This window comes from Patiria miniata, unplaced genomic scaffold (genome assembly GCF_015706575.1).
Source record: "Patiria miniata isolate m_02_andy unplaced genomic scaffold, ASM1570657v1 HiC_scaffold_25, whole genome shotgun sequence".
Taxonomy (NCBI): Eukaryota; Metazoa; Echinodermata; class Asteroidea; order Valvatida; family Asterinidae; genus Patiria; species Patiria miniata.
Window position 1 is genome coordinate 14796718 of NW_024037064.1, and position 26159 is coordinate 14822876.

The 26159-nt window shown below is 44.4% G+C and overlaps 1 long non-coding RNA gene across 1 annotated transcript; it reads right to left on the reverse strand.

Annotated features, from left to right (window-relative positions):
* Positions 1–10696: 10696 nt before the first annotated feature.
* On the reverse strand, positions 10697–16468 carry LOC119733446. Its single transcript, XR_005271831.1, has 2 exons — positions 16314–16468; positions 10697–11013 (listed from the first exon to the last, which is right to left on the reverse strand). It is a non-coding gene; the product is annotated as an uncharacterized LOC119733446 (long non-coding RNA).
* Between the last annotated feature and the right edge of the window lie 9691 nt (positions 16469–26159).

The following is a 26159-nucleotide window of genomic DNA, read 5'->3' on the forward strand; positions in this document are numbered from 1 at the left end:
CTGCGAAAACCCCAATTTTCCTTCCCCGAAAGAAAAATTCAAAACGTCGCACAAGGTTTGACCCATATCATTGTTGAATTTACGGTAGAATTGGGCGGGCAGTCCGTCCGAACCGGGGGACTTGCCCGCCGACATCTCAGGCAATCCACACCTAGCAGGTGACATCTGGGCACTCCATGGCCGACCGCACCACAACTCCGACAAGTTGCCTCCTGCTCGGCGTAGCTAACCCGTAGCTGATAGCCACCGACACGGATGTACGAAGGAATGGGTTTAGTCAATTTCATACGCACGTGCCGGTGGCCATTCTCCCGCGCGTGATGCACCTGCCGGTGGTGGTTGGAAAATCATCATTATAAGTCGTCGCTGAGGAATCGTTGTCGGAATGTTGTCCGTCTCGTTGTCATCGTCCATTTCACTGTCGGATAGTCTGCCCCCTCTCACAAGTCCAGTCGCGGCTTCGATGTCCGGGCCTGTTGCAGTTGTAGCAGGTGATATCTGGGCACTCCATGGCCCGATGCCCGACCGGCACCTGCCAGTGGCCCCGTCGCACTCCAAGAATTTTCCCATAGGGAGACAGCGCCGAGGTAATGTTGACGTCTGTGAGTTCGTACGGGCAGTCTTTCACCGTCACAAAGGTTGCCGTCTTCGATGCCGGATCAGCAGTTCGGTGCAGTTCAGCCGCCTGGTAGTCAATGGCGTCGCAAGACACCACGGGCTTGGCGTTAAAACCCGTGCAGTCCGTGCAGCCGGCCACATGAAATGGCGTAGCCCTCGAAATCCCAAGGTCGCAATGGAAACATTCCCATGCGACCGGAGACTTCAGAGGGCCTACCTGCCTCGAGCATTGAATGCACGATGCTCGAGGCAATTCAAAATTCGACGACTCGGAACTCTCCGAGTCTGACAAATCAGACCCGGGAGTTACAGCTGGGTTGGACTTCTCCGCCACCGCCACGTCCAAAACGGGCGTGGACTCGGGGGAAGACGGAGAAGACTCCAACCCACTAGATTTGGCAGGAGAAAACAGACAGATGTTACCGGAGTAGATGTTACCGGAGTAGACCTCCCCTGCACTACTACATCAGCCCACCGTTTGGTGGGCTGAACTTTCCTGGCGAAGGATTTGGGACACAGCTTAAAGCCATGCCCCTCCTCCTCGCACAAAGTACAAACCACCCTGTTGGGGCATTCCCCAGAAGGGTGGCCTACAAGCAAACATTTGTAGCACCTTACGGTACTACATTTGTTTGCCGAGTGCGTCGGGTCCCCGCACCGGGCGCACGTCCGGGTTTGGCCGGAGTGGCCGCCCCAGGCGTTGCGGTTCCCAACGCGGAGAACCGACGGTATAGATTTGACACCCGACATTAAGTACTGTCGGATGCCAGTGAATAGGTTTGAAATCTACCCCATCTAGACAAGATGGACCGGACGACATTGTCGTCCACGTCCATCTCAACATACTTCACAGTGACCAGCTTCAGGCCGAATGATGATACACGACAACCTGGAAGCCGGTCTAAAACTGGCTCAAACTTTCGAGCTAGTGCGACCGATTTGAACGTCATGTCAAATCGGCCGCCAGGTAGAGGTTGCAAGGCCTCAAGGTGATTGGCCGGGATAATCCCGACCCCCTTGAGAGCCTTGAAAACATCACTTGACGTCTCCTTGCCCCCGAAACTAAGTTCGAGGGCTCGGAGACGCCTGGCTTCGCTTGCGTTGGACGGCATGCTAAGCCGAGAGAGAAAAAAAAGAAAGGAAAAATCCAACTTGGATTTCTTTCACAAAATTAAAAATACCTTTACAAGCTTGTAACGGTATTTACTATATTTAATATATACAACGAAGAGTGAGCCACAACAGGCCCGCAATACCTGCGCTACGGCTCGCTCCCCGCTGCCGACCCACCACCTAGTGTAACGGCGGTAGTCGGCTGCGTAACGGGTCACAAGCCGCAGCACAGGCACACGGGTCCCAACCCCGCAAACGCTACAGAAAGGAAAAAATTCCCCCCACAAAGGACTTCACGGGGCTATGCACACGCACAGCCCCACAAGCCCCACCCAAATGAATAGGGCCAAATGCCACGGCCTAAACAAAGAAACGTGTAGAAACGAATGGGCCGTGCACGTTGCTACGGCCCAAACAAAGGACGTGCACACGCACAGCCCACCCAAATGAATAGGGCCGTGCACGCTGCCACGGCCTATTAAACAAAGAAATGTGTAGAAACGAATGGGCCGTGCACGCTGCCACGGCTGGCGTGAATAAGCTGGCGTGTACAGCACTGCGTACACAGCCAGCAACGAAAAACCAACACCAAAAAACACCCAAAATATCAACAAAAATGCAACAAAAATCTCTAAAAACTAGACCTACTTTGTCTATAAACTAAGACAAAAAGGAAGATACCAAAATTATGGCCTCACGCGATCGAAAACTCGAATATCTTCGCAGACAACCCAGAGCTCCGGAGAGGCGTGGCCGTCCGATTTGGAACAGATACTTATTTTGTATGGTCCCCCCCCCCCCCCACAAGACCTCAAGTGGCCGACCACGCCGGACCAAGCTAGTAGGGTTGCGAACCCTCTTGCCCGGGACAAAACAAACATACAGAGGCGACTTCACGCCTACACATATAAAAAAAAAAGTCGACTTCACGCCTAAACAAAGGCAACTTCATGCCTAAACCAAATAAAGTAATAAAGTAATAAAAAACCCCTCAATGGCAAAGGGGATTAATTAAAGAAGAAAAAGCTATTAAAACAAGCTAAAATGGTCTCCAATCAGAAAATGTAAACATAAAGTTAAGTATAAATAAAAATTAACCGACCGGAATGGCCAAGAACTGAGAAAAATTTAAGTTGGATGAACGGAAGGTTGCTCTAGGATAAAAGCTGAGACGGCCGGTCAAGGCAATACGCCCCGCGTTACAAACAAATGGGGGTAAAACCAAGACCAGACAACTGCAGCTTAACTCCCAGGCTACCGCTAGGAAAGCCAAAATAAAAGAAAGATAATGGTGAACTAAGCAAAATGAGTAAACAAACGCCCAGCATTCACCAAGAGTGCTGACCGCAGACAAACCCAAAGCGTGAAAACCCGCAGAGGGTCCGTCCACGGCCATCAGAAAAGAGTGAAAGCTGGCCAGGAAAACTGTAGCTGAAAAAGTAAACAAATGAAAAATGGTGGCACAGCATTCACCGAGAGCGCTGACCGCAGACAAACCCAGAGCGAGAAAACCGCAGAGGGTCAGTCCACGGCCAGCACAAAAGAATGAGTGCTGGCCAAGATAACGGCAGACTGAGAATGAATACAAACAAAAAAGGGTGATGGCGCAGCAAGCAACCAGTGTGTTGCCCGGAGAGACACCCAGAGCGTGAAAACCGCACAGGATATCTTCCCGGGAAACACAGCAGTGTGATCACTAGCCAGTGTGGAAGAAACGCAATAATGAATAGAGTCCAGAGTAAACAAAGGGGCTGCCAGTCGCATGGAACACCAAGCTGCAGCGGGATCCCGATGTAAACAAAACCCGGGCATCACCCACAGCAATAAATCCAAGGTTAGGAACAACTAAGGCGGAAATAAATCCATGGGCAATGCACGGGGATTATCACAACAGGATCCCACCGCAGCAAGTGAACCGGCGACTGACAGCCATGGCGAAGATTAAAGTTCAGTGTCCGAAGAAAGGGCAGCTAGAGTTCGAAGTGAACAAACGAAAAAAGATCCAAATTGTGAGAAAAAAAAATAATCCAAGCGACAAATAAATTCCAGGGCGAAAGTTCCAATGTAAAGGCAGGAAAATACAAACAGAGCAAAAACCTAGTGTCCAGATGTAACATGGGTGAAGATTAAAGTTCAGTGTTCAGGCTGTAGATCTGGTTGGTTTGCGGATTAGCAATCACGTCTAGGGCAGGATATGTTCGCTAATCGGTATATTTGCGATGGCCACACAAGTGCTCGATGTACACGTCCCGGGATCCCTTGATGGCGTCGATGCACAGAAGTTTGCGTATCAGAGTCCGGAAGCGCTTGGCGATGCAGAGACGTCGAATTGCCCGCTTGTTGCTAGGTAACCAGGAGCCTAGCGATCCAACGGCGAATCCAAACACCTCGACGTCTTTCCCCGCAGCCACCAGCGCCTGCTTCAGGTCGGCATACTTGGTCTCCTTGGCGGCTGCGGCGGTCATCAGGGCATCACAGCCGTTGTCGAGGGGGCAACATACATCGATGATGGTGACTTTGTCGCCCTCAACGACCGTGATGTCCGGGCGCTCCCGGGGGTTGGGATCCTCAGGGACGTGCTGGTCGACGAACACCCGCCCATGGCGTACCGCAGACACGATGCGTTGCTGGACGAGCTTGTGTTTGCGGCGGATAGGTACCATGTTGGGCGGGCAGTGGTTGAGGATGTGGGGCAGGGTCTCTTGCAGGTGCTGGCAACGGCGACAGGCGGGACTGGTGTTGGGTTTCCATCGCTGCGCCGTTCCGATGGATGAACCTCCAGTCACAGAACCGGATGTAGCTACCGGAGGACATCCACGAGGACCAGTTCAAGTATTGGTCTTGGTTGAGGGACTGGCCAACTTTCCCCTGGTCGGGCAGGAACAGCAGCCGGTGGGTGTAGTGGGCGCGGGACTGAGCACGCAGGGCAGTAGTGATGGACTTGGCAGCCATTTCCTGGTTCTCTGTTGACTTGGTGATCACTGAACCGGAAAGGCTGCCGCTGATGGTAACTTTCAGTCGCCGGACCACCGCACGAGCTCTGGACCACAATGAAGAGGCCTGGCCGCTGTTCCCGCTGTTGGCCAAGTCCCCCTCCATCGATGCTGACAAGAACTCGTCCGTCTCCGCCTGTGTCGGTGCTCCGTGGATGGTGCGGTGGACCACGGAAGACAGCTGGCCGGTGGCGATGGCTCTGGTGATGTCGTCGGGTGAAGACAGCATGTGTACGGCATGCGTGATGATTTGAATATCGGCATCGACGTTTGGGTCGATGAAACCCAAGCCACCCGCCCTACGATCAGCAAAGATGTAGTTTGTGGTGGCCCGAGTCGGCAGGTTGCACACTTTGCGGGCACACTTGAGGTGTTTCTTCGCACAGTCCCCTGCCCGCAGAGTGTAGGCTAGGCAGGGCTGTACGAAGGTCCGGATGGCATCCAGTTTCTGCCAGGGGGCGAGGAGTGAAGAGTCAATCCGCTGGATGTCATCAGTCATCTCCGCCACCAAGGTCTCCAGGCTGTCGTCGGTGCGGTAGAGGCCGATGGGGACACCAAGGTACTGGTAGTGCTGCTCCTCTGTTAGGGCGGGGATGATCTTGTCCTACACGTTGAACTCAAGAGGGCGTACCTTGGTCCCCCGTCGGCACTCGAGGGAGAGGGAAGCACACTTGGCAGGCTTGAACTTCAGCTGGAGCTTTGTGGCCATGATGGATGCTGTTGTCAGGAGGCTCTGCAGGCCGTCACTGGATCGGCTGAGTATGACCAGGTCGTCAGCATACGCAAGTATGGGGACGGCCTGGCCATGGACCACCGGCGCATTGCGGTCCCGAGTCACTGAAGCATTCACTGCTCGGATGATAAGTTCCAGCGTTAGGTTGAAAAGCACTGGAGAGATCGGGCAGCCCTGCTTCACGCCTGAGTGAATCGGGACTGCAGCAGTGCGGCCGGTGGGTGTGACGAAGTCGGTGGAGGCGTCGGTGTATACATCACGCACCAGGGAATCCAGGCCCTCCGGGGCACCGATGGAGGTTAACACGGTGAATATCGCGTCGTGGGGGATGCTGCCGAATGCATTTCGTAAATCCAGCCAGGCGGCGTACATGTTTTTCTGGTTACGCCGGGCATCCTTCACGATGGTGGAGAGAAGAAATGTGTGTTCGTAGCAACCTTCACCGGGGCGGGCGCTCTTCTGCGAGCTGCTGATGAGATCATTGTCCAGGGCCCATGACAAGATCGCCATCAACAGCTTGTAGAGGCATCCCGCTTCTTATGGATCAGCACGGTGGTCGCTGTCTTCCAGGAGGATGGGACCCGGCTTTCACGCAGGTACCGGTTGAAGATTTCCAGGGTGACGCGGAATGCGCAATCAACCTCGCGGATGTGACGGTACTCCAACCGGTCCTTCCCTGGTACGGAGTTGGACATCCGGCCAAGACAGAGGGAGATTCACGCTGGGTGACTGGGCGGACTCACGGGCTTGGGCAGAGTCCGGAAACAGGAGGCTGGTATCCGTGGCAATGGTGTCGGTGTGGACCTCACGAGCGGAAAATACTTCAGTGAAGAAATCCACCAGTGAGGCCTCGGTGCCGCTGTATAGGACATCAGAGCCAGTCAAGATAGTCCTGATGGCGCGCTTGTTGCTGGTCCGATACAGCTTTTGCAGACGACTGGCCTCCTGTGCATCAAACTCCGGGCCAAGCCCGGGGCGGTGGGGACGAGGGGGACGTTTGGGGCGAGGTTCCTAGTTCCTGCAGTCACGGGGCGGTTGGTGCGCTGGGCGGGCTGGGCGTCCGTTGTTTCGACCCTCATCGGCGGCAAACTCCACAAACAGATCACACACATCCTCAAAAGACTCGAAGTCAGCCGAGCGTGACAGTTCGGCCAGCCACACGTCAATTGCAGACTTCTGCGATGGTGGAACTGCATTGTCTACGCCTGGGTTAGCAGGCGTAGACGGACGGAGATGTCGGGGCTGCACAGGAATAGGGGGCGTGAAGGAAATCGAGCATGAGGCGCGAGTGACCAGTGAGTGGAGTCTGGTGACCGGAGGTGGCAGGATCGGTGGCCGGGGTAGCGGGCTCGGTGACCGGGGCGGTGGTGAGGGCGACCGTGGCTGTGGTGTGGGCGACCGGGGCGGCGGGCTCGGTGATCGTGGCGGTGGAGTGAGTGGCCGTGGCAATGGTGTGGGCGCCCGGGGCGGTGGGGAGGGATTCCGGGATGTTTCGGGCAAGTGGTGGCGGTGAACTGGCAGGGCTAGGAGGCAGGGGTTCACCGACAAGGCCTCGGATCAGATCCATCGGTGAAGAGGTCATGGCAGACGGAGTAGGGATGGCGCTGGCTGACATCTGCCGATGAACTTGGAAATGGTTGGATACTTTCCTGCCGGTGACAAACTCCTTCCCGCACACTGAGCACTGGTAGACGGTGGTGAGGTCAACATTGGGGTGAAACTTCTTCTGGTGACGCTTCAGGGTTTGATTGTGAAAGAAGTTCTCGCGGCACACCACGCACGGCCACTCCTTCGGAAGAGGCTACGGGAACACTTCCGTCATAGTCGAGGGCGTGGAGACGTCGGGAGAAGGCTGCCGGTGCAGCCGGGCCATGTGCCTCCGCAAGCCCGAAGTCGAGGAGAACGACTTCAAGCACATGGCACAGACCGGCTGTCCGGCATGGAGGGCGCCCTCACGCTTGTAACGTCGCTCCAGCGACAAGCATGGTATCCATGAGGTGTTGGGCGCAAAAGACAAAAGACTCCGACACGGTTGAGTAATTCCAAGGTATCCACATCAGATTAAGCTGGAAAGAACAGATACTGTTTTTTTTTATTTGGGACAAAGAAGGTCCCGGGCAGGTCGACTTACCAATGCGCCGAAATACAGTGTTCTGGGGTCTCGAGCCCCCCTGCCCTAAACCAGAATAAACACTAACACCAAAAAGGACAAACACCTGAGAACAGAAAAGTCACCGAATGACGAAAATGTCACAAACGACGAAAAATGTCCCAATCTGATTTCAAGAATCTCTAGAAAAGGATACACAGATAACAGTGATAAAAAGACTAGCGGTTAAAAAGCTAAAAATACATTACAAACAGGTATTTAAAAACTTTAAAAACACGAAGAAAACATTAAATCGATAATGTTTATCGAAGAAAAAAATCACCGCTAAAATACCTCATTATGCAAGAAGAAATACCAGTTCCAAGAAACATCCCCCCCCCCCACATCCGAGAAAAGTTTCCCGGGAGCGGGAAAAGAAGATTCTTCCCGAAAAAAACACCAATTCCCTACACTGAGAAAACAAGAAAAATGCCTCAGCAGCGAGTTAACTGAAGACAAGGATGTCAATAGCAAACAAAAGAGGCAGATAAAAAAAACTGAACAACGGCAATAAACAATAAAGGATACTAAGTCCGTCTCCCAAACCTCGGTATGGGGATACGCCTGTCCCGCTGCAGGAGACCCGCAGCATCGGTGATGTCTCGATCTTTCCAGGGGACAGGCGCCTCTATACTCCTTAACCTGAAAAAAAGGGGGAAAAAAACTAAAATTTACCCTGACAGACTTAACATCAAACTGCACTAACTTACTTAAATATCTGGGGGGGGGGGGGGGGGTAAAGCCGTTGTGGGCAAGACTAGCAATTGATGAGAACGCGGTCGTCTCTGATAGAAACAACAGAGCCGCCGACGTTCCACAAATGAAAAAACTTGTTTCGGTCTAAACGTAAGAAATCTGCCTCTATGCGCTTATGAAGAAAAGACTAAGTAGAACGGAGGACGGTCAACGTAGTTGCCGTCGAACAAGGCTTGGCAGCGGGACTTCCAAATCTGCCACTTCAAAGCAGAACTCAAAAACCAGACGAAGCGGTGGTTCATATTTGTGGGGTTAAAACCCTCTGCGAAAAATACCACTGCTGGGGAGATGGAAAAATGGGCCCGCAAACATGTATACCCATGTACTGTACGTGGCCCAATCCCACAGCAAGGTAACAAAGGAACAGTCCCAAAGCACATGCAGAAGCGACTCATTATTGTTACAATTAGGCCGAGGGCACTTACTGCGGCCAATACCCCACAATAAAATGTGCTGGGCCGTCTTCACGGCGCTCCAAACAATGCGCCAGTTTAATTTCCGCAGGAAGTGATCTAAAGAGTTATTTACAATGAATGAACAATGCAGGACGGCATAATTGATATCTGTGGGAGGGAGCGCCACAGCCACTTGATTTAAAAACACATCGTAAAGGTTATTTACAGTGACGGTGTTCCAGTTGATAGACAGTACATTAGGGAGAGAAAGGATGAGATTACAGAACGTGACATAAATGCGAGGGACCGTCGAGGAATGAGGACGGCTATTAGAGAAGAGACCAGTCGGAAGAAAGTTACGAAGGGAAATGGAACACCAGAAAAGAGCTAAAAAAACTCCAAGGCGGAGCTACAGGACTACAAAGCGAGCTGAAACCCTTAATGAAAAGAGCATCAGCTTTAAATCTTATGTTTGAAACACCGAGGCCACCGCTGTCAAGAGACTGACAAACAGTGGAACGGCGTACCAGTTCCGTCTTACCGGACCATAAAAAAGAAAAGATGATCTTGTTGATATTCTTCTCCACGGTGACCGGCAGCGGGTAGACAGGGGCTACATACACGAGGGTAAGAGAAAAGGACTGTGTTAATTACAGTCACTTTGCCAATTAATGACAAATGGCGTTTATTCCAGTTTTCTACTGAAGACTGAAGTTTTACCAGGCGGTCTTCCCAAATCCTGGCGGCCATGTCTCCTTTGCCGACCCAGAAGCCATTAATTTTAATAGGATCTGTTGTCCAAGAAATGGGGTAAATATCCCCAAGTTGCTCTCACCAATCACCTAAAACAAAACCTTGAGATTTGGTGACGTTAAGTCAAGAGCCGCTTGCACCTTAAAACAAGCCTATAATGTTAAAAAGTCTATGAAGCGAGGAAATATTGCGAACAATACAAGTTGTATCATCCGCATATTGTAAAATTTTACACTGCAAGTTGTTACTTCCAGGGATAAAAATACCTTGGATGCCCCTATCGTTACGGACAGCCGCAGCGAAGGGTTCGATGAAAATGACATAAAGAAAAGGAGACAGGGGACAGCCCTGTCTAACACCTTTCTGTAAAGAAAAAGACTCAGAAAGAAAACCGTTAGCAAGAACTTGGCTGAAAATGTCAGTGTATAGTATTTTGAGCCATCTGATGAAATTAGGCCCAAAACCAAACTTGTGAAGAACTTGGTGAAGAAAAGACCAGTTTACACGGTCGAAAGCTTTTTGCTGGTCAAGAGAAATAAAAAGTGAATTTAATTTCCTCTCGTCTGCATAAAAACAAGGTCCCGTAAAAGCCGGGCATTATCGTGAATGGAGCGCCCTTTGACCCCGCAGGTCTGAAAAGGGCTAATGATAGAAGATAGAACTGAAGAAAGACGGTTACAAAGAGATTTAGCTAGAATTTTATAATCCACATTGAGCAAAGAAATAGGCCTTTTGTTTTGAGGCAAGGCAGGATCACCTGACTTGTCCAGGAGGGTGATAATGCCGGTTCTCTGTGAATTAGCCAAAATCTGTAAATCAAAAGAAGTGTTAAAAACACTCAGCAAATCTGGACCAATGAGGTCCCAAAAAGTGGAATAAAATTCTTTAGGCAAACCGTCGCTGCCGGGGGATTTGCCGTTCTGCATACCCCGCACAGCAGCGTCGAGTTCACTAGACAAAAGAGGAACTTCAAGATATTAAGATTCTCTTCGGAAAGAGTATCAGAGATCTGATCTGAAAAGAAGGATTGGAAACTGTCAACAGTTTCATCCCTCGAGAACAAAGAAGCATAAAAGTCTTTATAAATGTAGCGGTACGCCAGTGAGGAGGTCCGCTCAAATGATGAGATTTAAGGACGCCAAGGACAAATCAAGACAAACAGAAACAAATCAAAGCAAGAGTCAAATTATGCTTGGTCTCATGAACTTGTTCACAAAAATCGATTACAATAGTTTAAATTAACACATGATCTCAATTTTAACCTACAAAAACTGTTACAAAAAGTATCGATAAGATAATAGATCAGTTTCTAGCTCTATAAATTCTGACACAGTTGCCAATGATAAACATATTAAATCACAAAGTTTGTATTTCTAAAGTTCCCAGATTCAAAGTGAGGTTCCTAAGATTCACCGGTTCTAATATTTTAATCAGGTTCCCCGAAGTTCCCCGAACGCCTGGCGAGTGTACGGCTGTGTTGTGAACTAGGCCTCCATATTGCACCTGACATGAAACAGTCGTATTGCTATAAATCAACATGTGACACACGGTGATTAAAACTTTGAGATTGTGAAGACTAATTCACCTCCAAATCACTCCTTTTGTCAACATGAAATAAACTAAAACCTAGCCCAGCGGTAGCAGAGAACTTGCATTATGACATTAGAATGTGAAGATAATACAAATTTTGCTCATTTAAGACTAAAATGTAGGTTTTCAAGCACAAGTTTTGTACACGATACTCACTCTTTGGTGTGCAGGCAGAAAAGGGCTGATATTCACGGCACTGAGTGCGCGTTTGTATACATTTTTCTGGGCTGTGTGCCAATTGTACGGTGACTCGTAAAAGACGTCTCACTACATGTTCCCTACTTTAAAACCATGCGCCCTCGAATGGTTTATTTATGAACTAATAGGGCGACCGACGCACAATTATGTCAATTCTATAGCAAACATGTAGAATCAACACAGCTAGTATCACGATCCCTTGAACATTATTTACGGCTTGATTCGGCCAAGTATGCACAAAATGGCAATGTCAAGGGTTTACATTACAGCCAGTGAAATTTACATACATATCGCATACTGATAACAAACAAAACTTGTTTTGGTCCAATTTAGATGGACAACTGAACAATGTCACATAAGGCATAAATCTCAAATGAGAGCTCACAATTATACACAAGCCTCAAATATAAAATGGGCTACAGAGTATAAGCACCCAAGTGGCTTCACCTGGAACATCCCCCTGATGGCCAAATACAGGTACTGCATCAACATTCTAGGTAATTAAGACCCCTTTTACAAGTTATCCAATTATTTGTTGCCTATAAACACATTTGTTGATAAATCCAAACTACCTTACAGTCTCAAGTATTGGACAAACCCTGTCCCCATAACTTAGAACAATCGCTGTAATTCACATGTCACAACAAACATAAAATCCAGCGTTGTCAAACTTTGTACACATTACACACATAGTGCTAGTGATGCATGAACTGAGAAAGCAGGCAAAATATTATGTTCAATACATGCGAACACCAGTAGTCTGTCACTGACTGCAAATGACATTCCGGTCACATTTTTTTGTGAATACAATCAAGATAGTTTCCAATCGGACAAAACCTCGGTCTCTGAATAAAATTATTGTACATTGTACATGAATGTCTAGATCATGCATGTACACACACCCTTATCAGTGGAGTGAACCAGATAAACTTTCAATGACCTACTTCCTTAGGAAACTTAATACACAGTATCACAAATGTAACAACTTGCACAATACCCAAACACTTTCCAAAAATAGAACACTCAGCATACACAGCTGTCAGAGTGTAAACAAATGGCAAGTGGATATATATTTTTCAAATATTGGACCAAAACCTGGATCCTACTTAAATAATAACTTTCTTGTCATCGGGCATTTATGGTCAAGTTTTACACTCATACAGAAAATATGAAAAAGTATCTGGATTAGATAAAAATCCATAATATATTTCAAACATGCATAATACTCCAACTTTGGGAATCAAAACACCACAAATATAAGAGCATCTCGAGGTGGCGAACCATGACCGTCTACACTAATGTGAAGCGGTACCCTCAAGCATAATTAACTCATTCTAATACAATTGTGCTGAAACACATGGTTCAAATGGAACACTTCAGTGCAGTAAATTTCAAACTGCTTATCTGTTATGTCATTGGACACAATTTAAGTAATGGCATTTGGCCAGAGACCCACATGTTTCCTTTTCATCATGTGGCGTTTTGCCCGTCTCTGATCTGGCAACACTGTTGGCCATATCTCAAATGCACAAAGATGAAATGTAAGGGGTGCCCAGTGGTTCCCTACTTTTTCTCCTGCCTTGGCGTTTGGCACTTGCAGTTATGGGTGACATTCCAAAACAAAATTGAGCCTTTTCTCAAAAGGAGGCAGTAAAACGTGATGAAGAATAACCAGGAGATACAACACACTCCTGCGGCTTGCAACTTAATATCGACTTATTTTCCAAGTCATCACAAACGGGTTCAAATCAGTGTTGTAGGTCTCGAGACCGGTCTCGGTCTCGAGACCGGTCTCGAGACCATTTTTTGCTGGTCTCAGTCTCAGTCTCGGAAGCTGTGGTCTCGGTCTTGGTCTCGATATTTTGGCTTGTCTCAGGTCGAGACCGGCAATATGTAGCTTTTACAGCTCGATCGATTACTTGTGTTCACTTCGTTCAGTACCGTTGATATTTAAAACATTTGCTAGCCCGTAGATCAAGCTTATTATATATCGTGGTCGGTTTGGACTCGACTGCATGTTGGAAAGTCCCAAAAGTACGTGTAAAGCTGCAGCAGTACCAGTCACTGAACGATTTGGAACAAGTTCGGCATTTATCTGTTTGTGTCGGGCACATAAAGCAAAGTATAAACTTGTAACAATTTATGCAATAAGGGCCTGCCATTTTCGGGGATTGTGTAGTTTAGCCCACCCCTGTGGGCGTAATCACTTGCATTTTGTATTCTGATAATAAATGAGATGCTTCAAGTTAGTTATATTTTCGACCCCACACAATGTTCTCTTTAATTTGGGACAGTATTTTGAAGAAAAAGTAAATTTTCCTACCTGATTTTCCAGCATTGAACTCACACACTCTTACCAGTTACCACTCACTGTTGCCATGAAAATGTATGATGAGACCCCATTTTCTGGCTGCTCATTTTGAAGTACCCCATTATTCCTCAGAAATTAAAATCCCGTTCAGAAAAAAATTAAAAATCCATATCTGGCACATTCTGGCTACCACCTCGCAACTTGTGGGTCTACATGTACAAGTCCACATTCTATGACAGAAATTTTAAAATTAATTCAACATTTTCTAGCTCCCACTTTTTAAAATCACGTACACAAGTCTTGTTAGAAGTTAAGTCCTATATTTATTTTAGGAACAAAAAGGCATAATGTAAAATTAAAATTGCATCTTTAAATATCCGTTAGAAGTCATAGCTGAAACCAAGGGGTGACTGTGGAGTTTAGGATTCGAGATCCTATAACAGATGAAACATCTGCCTTTAACTGTTTTTACTTTTGTCACGATTGGGTGCAGACAACATGTCAAAGCCCATATTTCTTAAGTGTAACTACTTTTTGCTCAAGTAAGGTGTCATGTATCAATTTGTCAACACTGCCACCGGTCAAAATTTTGGTCTGTAATCTTTGTGAATAGAAAGGTTACAACTTTCCACTATAATAACGTGTCTTGTTTTTTTTTATTTCGACTATTGTTATTTATTATCAGCGGTCTCGGTCTCGGACCATATTGGTCTCGGTCTCGGTCTGCCTTGAAGGGGCTGGTCTCGGTCTCGGTCTCAAATCTTCAGGTCTCGGTCTTGGTCTCAGACTATCCGGTCTCGACTACAACACTGGTGCAAACTCAATACTGGGCTCTAAAACAGGCCTTTCATCAACAACCTCATGGGGATCAGAAACTTCCACAATACTATCAACAGGTTTTATCAAAATCTGTTCTGACACCTCTACCTCTAGAACATCTGCTACATCAGTACATGCAGGTACAATAACTACTGGCTCAGAATCAACATTTGTCACATTAATTTCACTGGGAATATCACCAACTGGGACACCATTATCAGAAGACAAACTTTCCAGGTTTTTGACCTGTTGGTCTTCAACAAACTTGAGTAAAATAGCAGCATGCTCATTGAGTGTTGTCTCTATTGACTTAGATACACTTAGCTTAGAAATGGAATCAACAGATTCACGAGGCTGTTCATTAAGTGAGTGGACCTCATCATGAACCTCCAATAAATTTGAAAACACATTGACAATAGTTCGTGCTAAAAACTGATGTGACTTGACAATACTGTCTGGCAAAACCATGGTTGTGATATAAATGACCACCTACGGCCTACAGTGTACATGAAAATATAAGGCTTCACAAATTTGACCAAAAATCTGTACCTACACAGATATAACAGGGTCACGATACAGCCTACTGTCAATCCTACAAGGGATACAATGACATAACTTGTACACACAAAATCCCACCAAAAATTACAGCCTAAATACAGACTGAATCATGTCAAAAATAGACAAAATGCAGACAAAATATGAAATGCACATCATCAAATGCACGTCAATATGTCAAAATATACTAGGGTCTGCAAATTAAGTCAGCAAAAATACAATCAGGCCATACTCTACATACAAACCAACTGTGCACACAAATTTGACTTCAATAAAATGTATCCCAGCTACACGTAGGCCAAATGGCTTAATCTGTACAAATGCAGATCTACAAAAGAATGGATACCAAAGTCAAAATACACTTCACATGGAAGATAAAATTGCACAAAAGTATGTAGGTTAAAACTACAAGTGACCAATACTAAACCTGCTGACAATAATACAAAAAATGCATTACAGTCAATAATACAAAATGGAAGAGATGATCATGTCTCTCAACAAGTGAAACAGCGCATCACAGCCTGGTGAATGTGGAGAAACAGCAAATCCCATCTCGTACGACGCTCCATGATAAAAAGTCAGCCACAGCGAGGAACAGGCGTTCGGGGAACTTAATAATTTACAATTAAGGAAACTTTTTATCCTACATTGTCCACGGCATCCTGTCTACGACGCCACTTTGGTAGCGGTACGCCAGTAAGGAGGTCCGCTCAAATGATTAGATTTAAGGACGCTAAGGACAAATCAAGGCAAACAGAAACAAATCAAAGCAGGAGTCAAATTATGCTTGGTCTCACGAACTTGTTCACAAAAATCGATTACAATAGCTTAAATTAACACATGATCTCAATTTTAACCTACAAAAACTGTTACAAAAAGTATTGATAAGATAATAGATAAGTTTCTAGCTCTATAAATTGTGACACAGCTGGCAATGATAAACATATTAAATCACAAAGTTTGTATTTCTAAAGTTCCCAGATTCAAAATGAGGTTCCTAAGACTCACCGGTTCTAATATTTTAATCGAATTCCCCGAAAGCCTGGCAAGTGTACGGCTGTGTTGTGAACTAGGCATCCATATTGCACCTGACATGAAACAGTCGTATTGCAATAAATCAACATGTGCCACACGGTGATTAAAACTTTGAGATTGTGAAGACTAATTCACCTCCAAATCACTCCTTTTGTCAACATAAAATAAATAAAACCTAGCCCAGCGGTAGCAGAGAACTTGCATTACGACATTAGAATGTGAAGATAATACACACTTTGCTCATTTAAAACTAAAATGTTGGTTTTCAAGCACAAGTTTTGTACACGATACTCACACTTTGGTGTGCAGGCAGAAAAGGGCTGATATTCGCGCGTTCACGGCACTGAGTGCGCGTTTGTATACATTTTTCTGGGCTGTGTGCCAATTGTACGGTGCCTCGTAAAAGACGTCTCACTACATACATATCTACAATTTCTAAGGGTGAAGAAGAGACAGTCCCGTCGCGCTTAACTGAAGAAATAGAAGAAGTTTTTTATGATTAAAATCTGTCTTGAAGAACTGGCTGGAGGGGTGCTCTCCCTCATTCAGACGATGGATGCGGGATCGCACCCTCGCTCCTTTGGCTAAAAAATCATCTAATTCAGAAAGAGAACGTTTAACTAGGTTATATTTAGCAAGAAGGTTCTTATCCTTGCTCCCTTGGTTAAGAAGGGAAGTGATCCGCTCAAGAGAAGAAAGAAGACGATCTTTCTCCTTTTTTCTGGTCTGAGAAAGACGGCAAGAATGGGCTATAATTAAATATTTGCTACGAAGCTTCACGTCCTCCCACCAATCCAACTCGTTATCATAACCTTCTTTGAGCGTTCGCCACCCTGAATAGGCTGTCTTAAAAGCTTCTTGAAAGGTCACATCTGTTAAAATGGGGAAGTATTACATTTCCAATATCCTCTTCCTCTCCTAGGAAGAGAGGAAGGGTTACAGTTAAAAACAACACCATCATGGTCTGAGAAGTGGACAGGCACATGCGAAATGGTAATAAACTTCAAAGAATTAGTAATATAAATCGGTCCAGCCGACTACAAATGGTATTTGAGGCATTTCTCCAAGTAAAATATCTATCTTCAGGATAGGTGGTCCTCCAAGGGTCTATCAAATAAAAATCGCCACACACGGAGCGAAGTTCCTGGTGACCGATGTCGCAGGTGACAGAAGATGTACCTATTCTGTCCAAGGCGGAATTAAGAACACAGTTAAAATCACCCGCTAAGATGAATGGACAATTCCCAGTAAAGTACTGGGAAAGGTTATTGAAAAAAAAATCTTTTTATGAAGGGGGTCATTAGAAGCATAGACTGAAATCAGTCTAAAGCGACCACCTGACCCATCTAAAAAAACAGCTAGAAATTCTTCCTTGCAAATCACATTTAAAATCTGACAGTTTAAAAGAAGAACGTGGATTTAAAAGAATGGCAGTGCCACAAGAAGAAGAAGTACCGTAACTGGCTAAAATGTCCCCTTTCCACTCCGATTTCCAGAGTTGCAGGTCTACGGTGCCAGTTATATGACACTCCTGCAAAAAACAAACGTCATAATCATGACAAAGGTTAAAAATTTGTTGGCCTTTGTGAAAATCACGCATGCCATTTACATTAAGGGTAAAAATAGTATTCATTAGGTTTAAAAGGAAGAATGCCTGGAGAAATGCCATTTAATTAAGAGTAAAATTGAGGCCCTGACATTGTTTTACACTTGGGACATTCTTTGGCTGGAAGTTCTTGTTCATCAGCCGAACTCTCGCTAAGCCGCTCCCCTGCTGGCTGTGGTGGAGGAGGAGGAGGTGGAGCCGTAGTCGATTTACTCCATGCTCTCTCTGGTTGAACTTTTCTGGCGAAGGATTTTGGTTGCACCGCCACCAAGTGTCGAGCCGCCTCAATGCCAATTCCCCTGAACTTGTCCAACACTGCCTTCGGTGTCGTAGCCTCTTCAAAGTTAACCTCCATGGCCTTGTCTTTATGCAAGGCATCGGCCATGGCGATCAAAATACTCTCTTCTAATATAGAAATATCAAAAACTGAGAATTATATGAGGCGTCAGTCACAGCTGTTGACTGACGAAAGAAGTAACAAAAGTAATAAGGTCCCGGGCTATCTGCACGGGGAAAGGGCGTTAAGAATATACAACGGGAATAAGGGGCGTAGCTACTCGCTACTACTATGGAAGATTTACACAAATATAATGCACCCTGAGCTACCTGCTCAGGAAAGAAGTGAAGGAATTAATATACAGAAGGGGGCTACAGGATATATATATATATAACTGAGCAACTTGCTCAGAAGGGATGGAAATATACAAAAAGGGAAAGCCTATACTACGGTCAAAAAACAAAATGGCCTACAAACTGCTGTATAGGAATTACACGGGGCTACGCACTGCCACAGCCCCACGTAAAGCTAAGGTATGGGAACCGCACGCTGCTACGGCTCCGAACAAAAGACTAGAACAAAACAGAACTGCAATAAAAGAAGGTGCTGTCGTGTGGCGTACTCCGCACATACGAGGCAGCAAAAAATGGAACTAAAAACCCTTCAAATGTCTCTCAAAATGCAAAATATGAAAAAATAAAGATGACTACAATAATCTACGTTCACTTAGCTAACTGCTAGTGTAAGATTGGTCTCAGGTGGGACCTCCACTCTCCAGTTTTTGATAGAAGATCACGGAGCCGAAAAAACGCGTTCTGAAAGAACAGATACTGTTTTTTGATTGGGGACAAAGAAGGTCCCGCGCAGGTCGACTTACCAATGCGCCGAAGTACAATGTGCTGGGGTCTCGAGCCCCCCTGCCCTAAACCAGAATAAACACAAACACCAAAAAGGACAAACACCTAAGAACAGAAAGTCACCGAACGACGAAAATGTCACAAACGACGAAAAATGTCCCAATCTGATTTCAAGAATCTCTAAAAAGGATACACAGATAACAGTGATAAAAAGACAAGCGGTTAAAAAGCTAAAAAAATACATTACAAACAGGTATTTAAAAATTTAAAAACACGAAGAAAACATTAAATCGATAATGTTTATCGAAAAAAAAATCACCGCTAAAATACCTCATTATGCAAGAAAAAATACCAGTTCCAAGAAACATGCCCCTCCCACCCCAGAAAAAAGTTTCCCGGGAGCGGGAAAAGAAGATTCTTCCCGAAAAAAAGCACCAATTCCCCATACTGAGAAAACAAGAAAAATACCTCAGCAGTGAGTTTACTGAAAACAAGGATGTCAATAGCAAACAAACAAAAAATTTTTCGGGGAAGTCCCGCTGCAAAAGAAGAAAAACAGTTAGACAAAACATGCAAAACAGAAGCAGACAAAGAGGCAGTTAAAAAAAACTGAACAACGGCAATAAACAATAAAGGATACTAAGTCCGTCTTTCAAACCTCGGTATGGGGATACGCCTGTTCCGCTGCAGGAGACCCGCAGCATCGGTGATGTCTCGATCTTTCCAGGGGACAGGCGCCTCTACTCCTTAACCTGAAAAAAGGGGGGGGGGAGACTAAAAGTAACCCTGACAGACTTAGCATCGAGCTGCACTAACTTACTTAAATATCTAGGGGGGAATAAAGCCGATGTAGGCAAGACTAGAAATTGATGAGAACGCGGTCGTCTCTGATAGAAACAACAGAGCCGCCGACGTTCCACAAAAGAAAAAACTTGTTTCGGTCTAAACGTAAAAATCTGCCTCTATGCGCTTATGAAGAAAAGACTTAGTAGAACGGAGAACGGTCAGGAGGTCAACGTAGTTGCCGTCGAACAAGGCTTGGCAGCGGGACTTCAAAATCTGCCACTTCAAAACAGAAATCAAAAACCAGACGAAGTGGTGGTTCTTATTTGTGGGGTTAAAACCCTCTGCGAAAAATACCACTGCTGGGGAGATGGAAAAAGTGGGCCCGCAAACACGTACACCCATGTACGTGGCCCAATCCCACAGCACGGTAACAAAGGAACAGTCCCATAGCAAATGCAGAAGCGACTCATTATTGTTACACTTAGGCCGAGGGCACTTACTGCGGCCAATGCCCCACGATAAAATGTGCTGGGCTGTCTTCACGGCGCTCCAAACAATGCGCCAGTTTAAGTCCCGCAAAAAGTGATCTAAAGAGTTATTTACAATGAATGAACAATGCAGGACGGCTGTGCGCGGGAGCGCCACAGCCACTTGATTTAAAAACACATTGTAAAGGTTATTTACAGTGACGGTGTTCCAGTTGATAGACAGTACATAAGGGAGAGAAAGGATGAGATTACAGAACGTGACATAGATGCGAGGGACCGTTGAGGAGTGTGGACGGCTATTAGAGAAGAGACCAGTCGGAAGGAAGTTACGAAGGGAAATGGAACACCAGAAAAGAGCTAAAAGACTCCAAGGCGGAGCTGCAGGACTACAAAGCGAGCTGAAACCCTTAATGAAAAGAGCATCAGCGTTAAATCTTATGTTAAAAACACCGAGGCCACCGCTGTCAACAGACTCACAAACAGTGGACCGGCGTACCAGTTCCGTCTTACCGGACAATAGAAAAGAAAAGATGATCTTGTTGATCTTCTTCTCCACGGTGACCGGCAGCGGGTAGACAGGAGCTACATACAAGAGTTAAGAAAAAAGGACTGTGTTAATTACAGTCACTTTGCCAATTAATGACAAATGGCGTTTATTCCAGTTTTCTTCTGAAGACTGGAGTTTTACCAGGCGGTCTTCCCAATTCCTGACGGCCATGTCTCCTTTGCCGACCTACAAGCCAATAATTTTAATGGGATCTGTTGTCCAAGAAATGGGGTAAATATCCCCGAGTTGCTCTCGCCATTCACCTAAAACAAAACCTTGAGATTTGGTGACGTTAAGTCTTGAGCCACTTGCACCTTGAAACAAACCTATAATGTTAAAAAGTCTATGAAGCGAGGAAATATTGCGAACAATACAAGTTGTGTCATCCGTATATTGTAAAATTTTACACTGCAAGTTGTTACTTCCGGGGATAAAAATACATTGGATGCCCCTATCGTTACGGACAGCCGCAGCGAAGGGTTCGATGAAAATGACATAAAGAAAAGGAGACAGGGGACAGCCCTGTCTAACACCTTTCTGTAAAGAAAAAGACTCAGAAAGAAAACGTTAGCAAGAACTTGGCTGAAAATGCCAGTGTATAGTATTTTGGAGCCATCTGATGAAATTAGGCCCAAAACCAAACTTGTGAAGAACTAGGCGAAGAAAAGACCAGTTTACACGGTCGAAAGCTTTTTGCTGGTCAAGAGAAATAAAAAAAGAATTTAATTTCCTCTCGTCTGCATAAAAAACAAGGTCCCGTAAAAGCCGGGCATTATAGTGAATGGAGCGCCCTTTGACCCCGCAGGTCTGAAAAGGGCTAATGATAGAAGATAGAACTGAAGAAAGACGGTTACAAAGAGATTTAGCTAGAATTTTTTAATCCACATTGAGCAAAGAAATAGGCCTTTTGTTTTGAGGCAAGGCAGGATCACCTGACTTGTCCAAGAGGGTGATAATGCCGGTTCTCTGTGAATTAGCCAAAATCTGTAAATCAAAAGAAGTGTTAAAAACACTCAGCAAATCTGGACCAATGAGGTCCCAAAAGGTGAAATAAAATTCTTTAGGCAAACCGTCGCTGCCGGGGGATTTGCCGTTCTGCATACCCCGCACAGCAGCGTCGAGTTCACTAGACAAAAGAGGAACTTCAGGATTATTAATATTCTCTTCGGAAAGAGTATCAGAGATCTGATCTAAAAAGAAGGATTGGAAACTATCAACAGTTTCATCCCTCGAGAACACAGAAGCATAAAGGTCTTTATAAATATCTACAATTTCTAAGGGTGAAGAAGAGACAGTCCCGTCAGGGCGCTTAACTGAAGAAATAGACCGATGTCGGTTTCGCAGGTGACAGAAGATGTACCTATTCTGTCCAAGGCGGAATTAAGAACACAGTTAAAATCACCCGCTTAGGTGAATGGACAATTCCCAGTTAAGTACTGGGAAAGGTTATTGAAAAAAAAATCTTTTTATGAAGGGGGTCATTAGGAGCATAGACTGAAATCAGTCTAAAGCGACCACCTGACCAATCTAAAAAACAGCTAGCAATTCTTCCTTGCAAATCACATTTAAAATCTGACAGTTTAAAAGAAGAACGTGGATTTAAAAGAATGGCAGTGCCACAAGAAGAAGAAGTACCGTAACTGGCTAAAATGTCCCCTTTCCACTCCGATTTCCAGAGTTGCAGGTCTACGGGGCCAGTTATATGACACTCCTACATAAAAACAAACGTCATGATCAAGACAAATGTTAAAAACTTGCTGGCGTTTGTGAAAATCACGCATGCCATTTACATTAAGGGTAAAAGTAGTAATCATTAGGTTAAAAAGGAAGAATGCCTGGAGAAATGCCATTTAATTAAGAGTTAAATTTTATAGGAATTCCTTGAAGAAATCCGCCTGTTTCAAAATGGCGTCAGCAGCGTGTCTCCGGCAAATGTGCCGGCTCCACCTGCTTGGCGTATCCCAGCAAACAATTTAACGTTTTCTGAACGTTTTTAAACGTTTGCTGAACGTGCCTCTTTCGTTTTGAGAACGTTTTGAATAAACGTTTTAAACACGGCCATTTGTGGACACTTTTAGACGTTTTAAAAACTTTTTTTAGACGTTCTTAGAACGTTTTTTGAACGTACAAAACGTATTTACAACTTGCTAGTAGTTATCTAGGACCTAACAATGACCTACATAAAACGTTTTGGACGTTCAGACAACCAACTGACGTGCCATAAACGTTCTAAGAACGTTCGTTTAACGTATTAAAAACGTACCACCAGTGACTAAAGACGTAACAAGGACCTACATAAAACGTTTTGGACGTTCAAACAACCAATTGACACTAGATGATTCTGTGTTTTATCAACTTTATTCTTGGTCCGGAACTTCAAATTACAGAACTCGAGGTTTCAAGGATTTATATCCGTACCTGTAGATATTAGAAATTAAAATCAAATTATTTTTTTTTAAACGTTGTTAATGCGATTGATTACAATCAGTTATTGTGCCGGAATATGTGCTGAATGAAAACGTCTGCGAGAAATTTTTGCTCGATGGCGTACTGGACAAAAGAAAATGTACAGGATTGTTTTTCTTTTGTGCTAAATGAGCTGTAACATCGATGTTTTTGCTACCTGAAATGGCATCACACTTTAAATCATAAAACTTAGAAGAAAATTTAATTTGCATTAAAACAAATTACACCAAAATACATGTACCCTTGAAAATAGCAACAAGAAAAGTTGGAAATAAGGTTAAATTTGATACACCTGATTATGCATAAATACCAGAGAAAAATTTACTAATTCATATTGGTCGCTCGAGAGCTCGTCACGTTGCCGGTTTTAAAGAACTGATTAAGACCTGTGGCTGGTGTCCGACAAACAGAGTAAAATAGCTGGGAAAAAAACATTAAAATTGTTATAATATTTGACTTATTTTGTCTTTTGGACCGAATTAGTTTTAACTTTTTGGACCGAAAGGGTATTTATGAATGGCGATAAGTATGTGCTTTGCTAGTATTATCCAGACTCCAACTGGTCTTTATCTTAAACATAGTGTTTAAAACTGGCAAAGCAAACATATATTTTCTTAACTAAATTGTTAATATAAAAGTCTTCACTGGTTATCTGATCTTCATCGTTCTGAATATCCTCAGATTGAGCTGCTGCATCACTTCCAGGTTTCTACAGTGCAAACGAATCAAATACATAACAAAAAATATATCAATTAAATAAAAACAGTTTGAGGAGTATTTGAGGGATTCCTTCTGCAAATCACTCAAAGGAACAAGATCACAATACAAACCCCTACGGGCTAAGTTCATAGTACAATATTTACATAGGCAATTCCTACATGTTCACTTATACTTAAATCCTACTGCCAAGTTGCTGATCTAGTCATTAAAATGTTGATTGTCGATTGAATTTCACTTGGGTTTGGCAAACACAAACTGATGCGCGCAGTATGTAAAGGTTCTCAGCGCAAACAAGAATTGGCAGCTCATGTCATATAAAACGAGTCATGAATTCTATTAGCATCTAATTGGAAATTGTGTACCCGTCACAACTCACAAATGTGTGAAGAAGGCTAAACAATTCCCATTATCCCCACAAAGTTATAAACATTGAAATATAACAGTTTGTTATTTACATTAAATTTATATCACTATTCTATTCTGCAACATATCTGAAGTTGGTTTTAAATGAAAGATTCTCTACTCACCAACCTTTTTCATCGTCCAAGTCCTCCGTTATTCTTTCTAGCAGAATAGAACGACACCATCATGACTATGGAAATGTGATCATGGTGATGTAGGCAACATTTATAAATGCATTAACGTCCATAAAATTCCATCATAAGTGTTTGCAAGAAGAGCAATTAAGTCTTGAAAGTTTCCATAGGCATGCACTTTACAGCCAACATTCATGTTTTGAGAAATACTGTCTTAAACTTCTTGTACAAGTACAACATTACCAGCAACCCATGCCTAGATCTGTTCCTTGCTCTGTGGTCCAACTGACTGATTTCAAATCTGCCACACACACAGGGAGATTCAGGTATTGACTGGTATGCAAGGTTGTGTGTACTGTACGTTGGGTGAGACTGGGTTACCAGCGGGAGACAGTGGTTGTAATCTGACCTTGCACAGCAGGTGGTCACTACTCTGTGTGGGACTGGCCTGTTAATTGGATTCTGTGTAGCCGGCTGTTATTATTCTAACTCCTTGTGTTTTTTATAGCCTACTGCAGCACTGCATTGTACTGGTGAACAAAAGTTTGCTGAAAGTTGGAACAGAATAGTTCTAAATGACCACTGGCATGACTGGCAGGATGACAGATTGTGTTGTTATGTGTACGACTAAACTTTGAAACAGAACGACCGCAGCCTGAGCGCACCTAATTGGCCAACCAGAGTGCCAAGACGTTTATGGGTCATTGTCTTTGACGCTTCGATCCGCTAGAATCTTGCGGGATCTTGCTCAAAGCGTTCTGAATTATTTTAAATCATACCGGCATGAAATTTCATTTCTCGATTTGCACAAAAACATAGAAATACAGAAAATTGACGATAAAAAAACAGAAAATATTAAAACATTCAATAAAATAAAATTAATAAAATAATTGCTTAAAATACAGAAAATCTTCACAACACACACAGTGGATGCCGGGTAATTGTCCGTATATATCCGCTAGTAATTGAAAATGTGTAAACATATTCAACATTGCTCAAAAATGTAAGATTTCACATCAAATCAAATTGATGTGAGGTTTTTAAACGTTTGGGAAATTACGTTTTCCAAACGTCACAAAAGACATTTTAATGTAGGTCCATTTTCTAACGTCCAACAAACGTTTTTTTTAACGTCGCAAAAGATCGTCTCACTTGGGTAAATTTTCTAGCGTTCGCAAAACGTTTTTAGTTTTTTTTTTGAAAAAAAATCGGAATTGTACATTATCTTCGTCATAAGCACGTTTTAAAAACGTCCTTTTGAACGAAGACGTGGGTCTGTTTGTTTAGTTTATTTACGTTTGAATGTAAGGGTTTTTAAACGTTTGGGAAATTACGTTTTCCAAACGTTACAAAAGACATTTTAATGTAGGTTCATTTTCTAACGTCCAACAAACGTTTTTTAAACGTCGCAAAAGATCGTTTCACGTGGGTAAATGTTGTAGCGTTCGCAAAATGTATTTAGAACGTTCTTGAAAAAACTTCGGAATTGTACATCTACAACGCTTTATGCACGTTTTAAAAACGTCCTTTTTGGACGAAGACGTAAGTGACCTACGTAGAACCTACCAAAACGTTTTTTAAACCTTCTGTGTTTGCTGGGATACGCTATGAACTGGCACCAGGGACACTTAAGTTGGGTAAGTGTGGTGTCCCTGTGCACCGATGAGACATGTCGGACTAGGCCCGACCATGCAGGACAGGTAAAAGAACAGGACAAAACTTTGCATCTTGCTGGCTCTCTGATTCCAGGGAGATTCAGCGAGCTAATATGTTTTGCACATTTTCCGTCTTCACAGGGTCCACTCCATCGACTTCGTTGGCGGTGGAATCACCCTCGGACTCGACATCCGACGAGTCA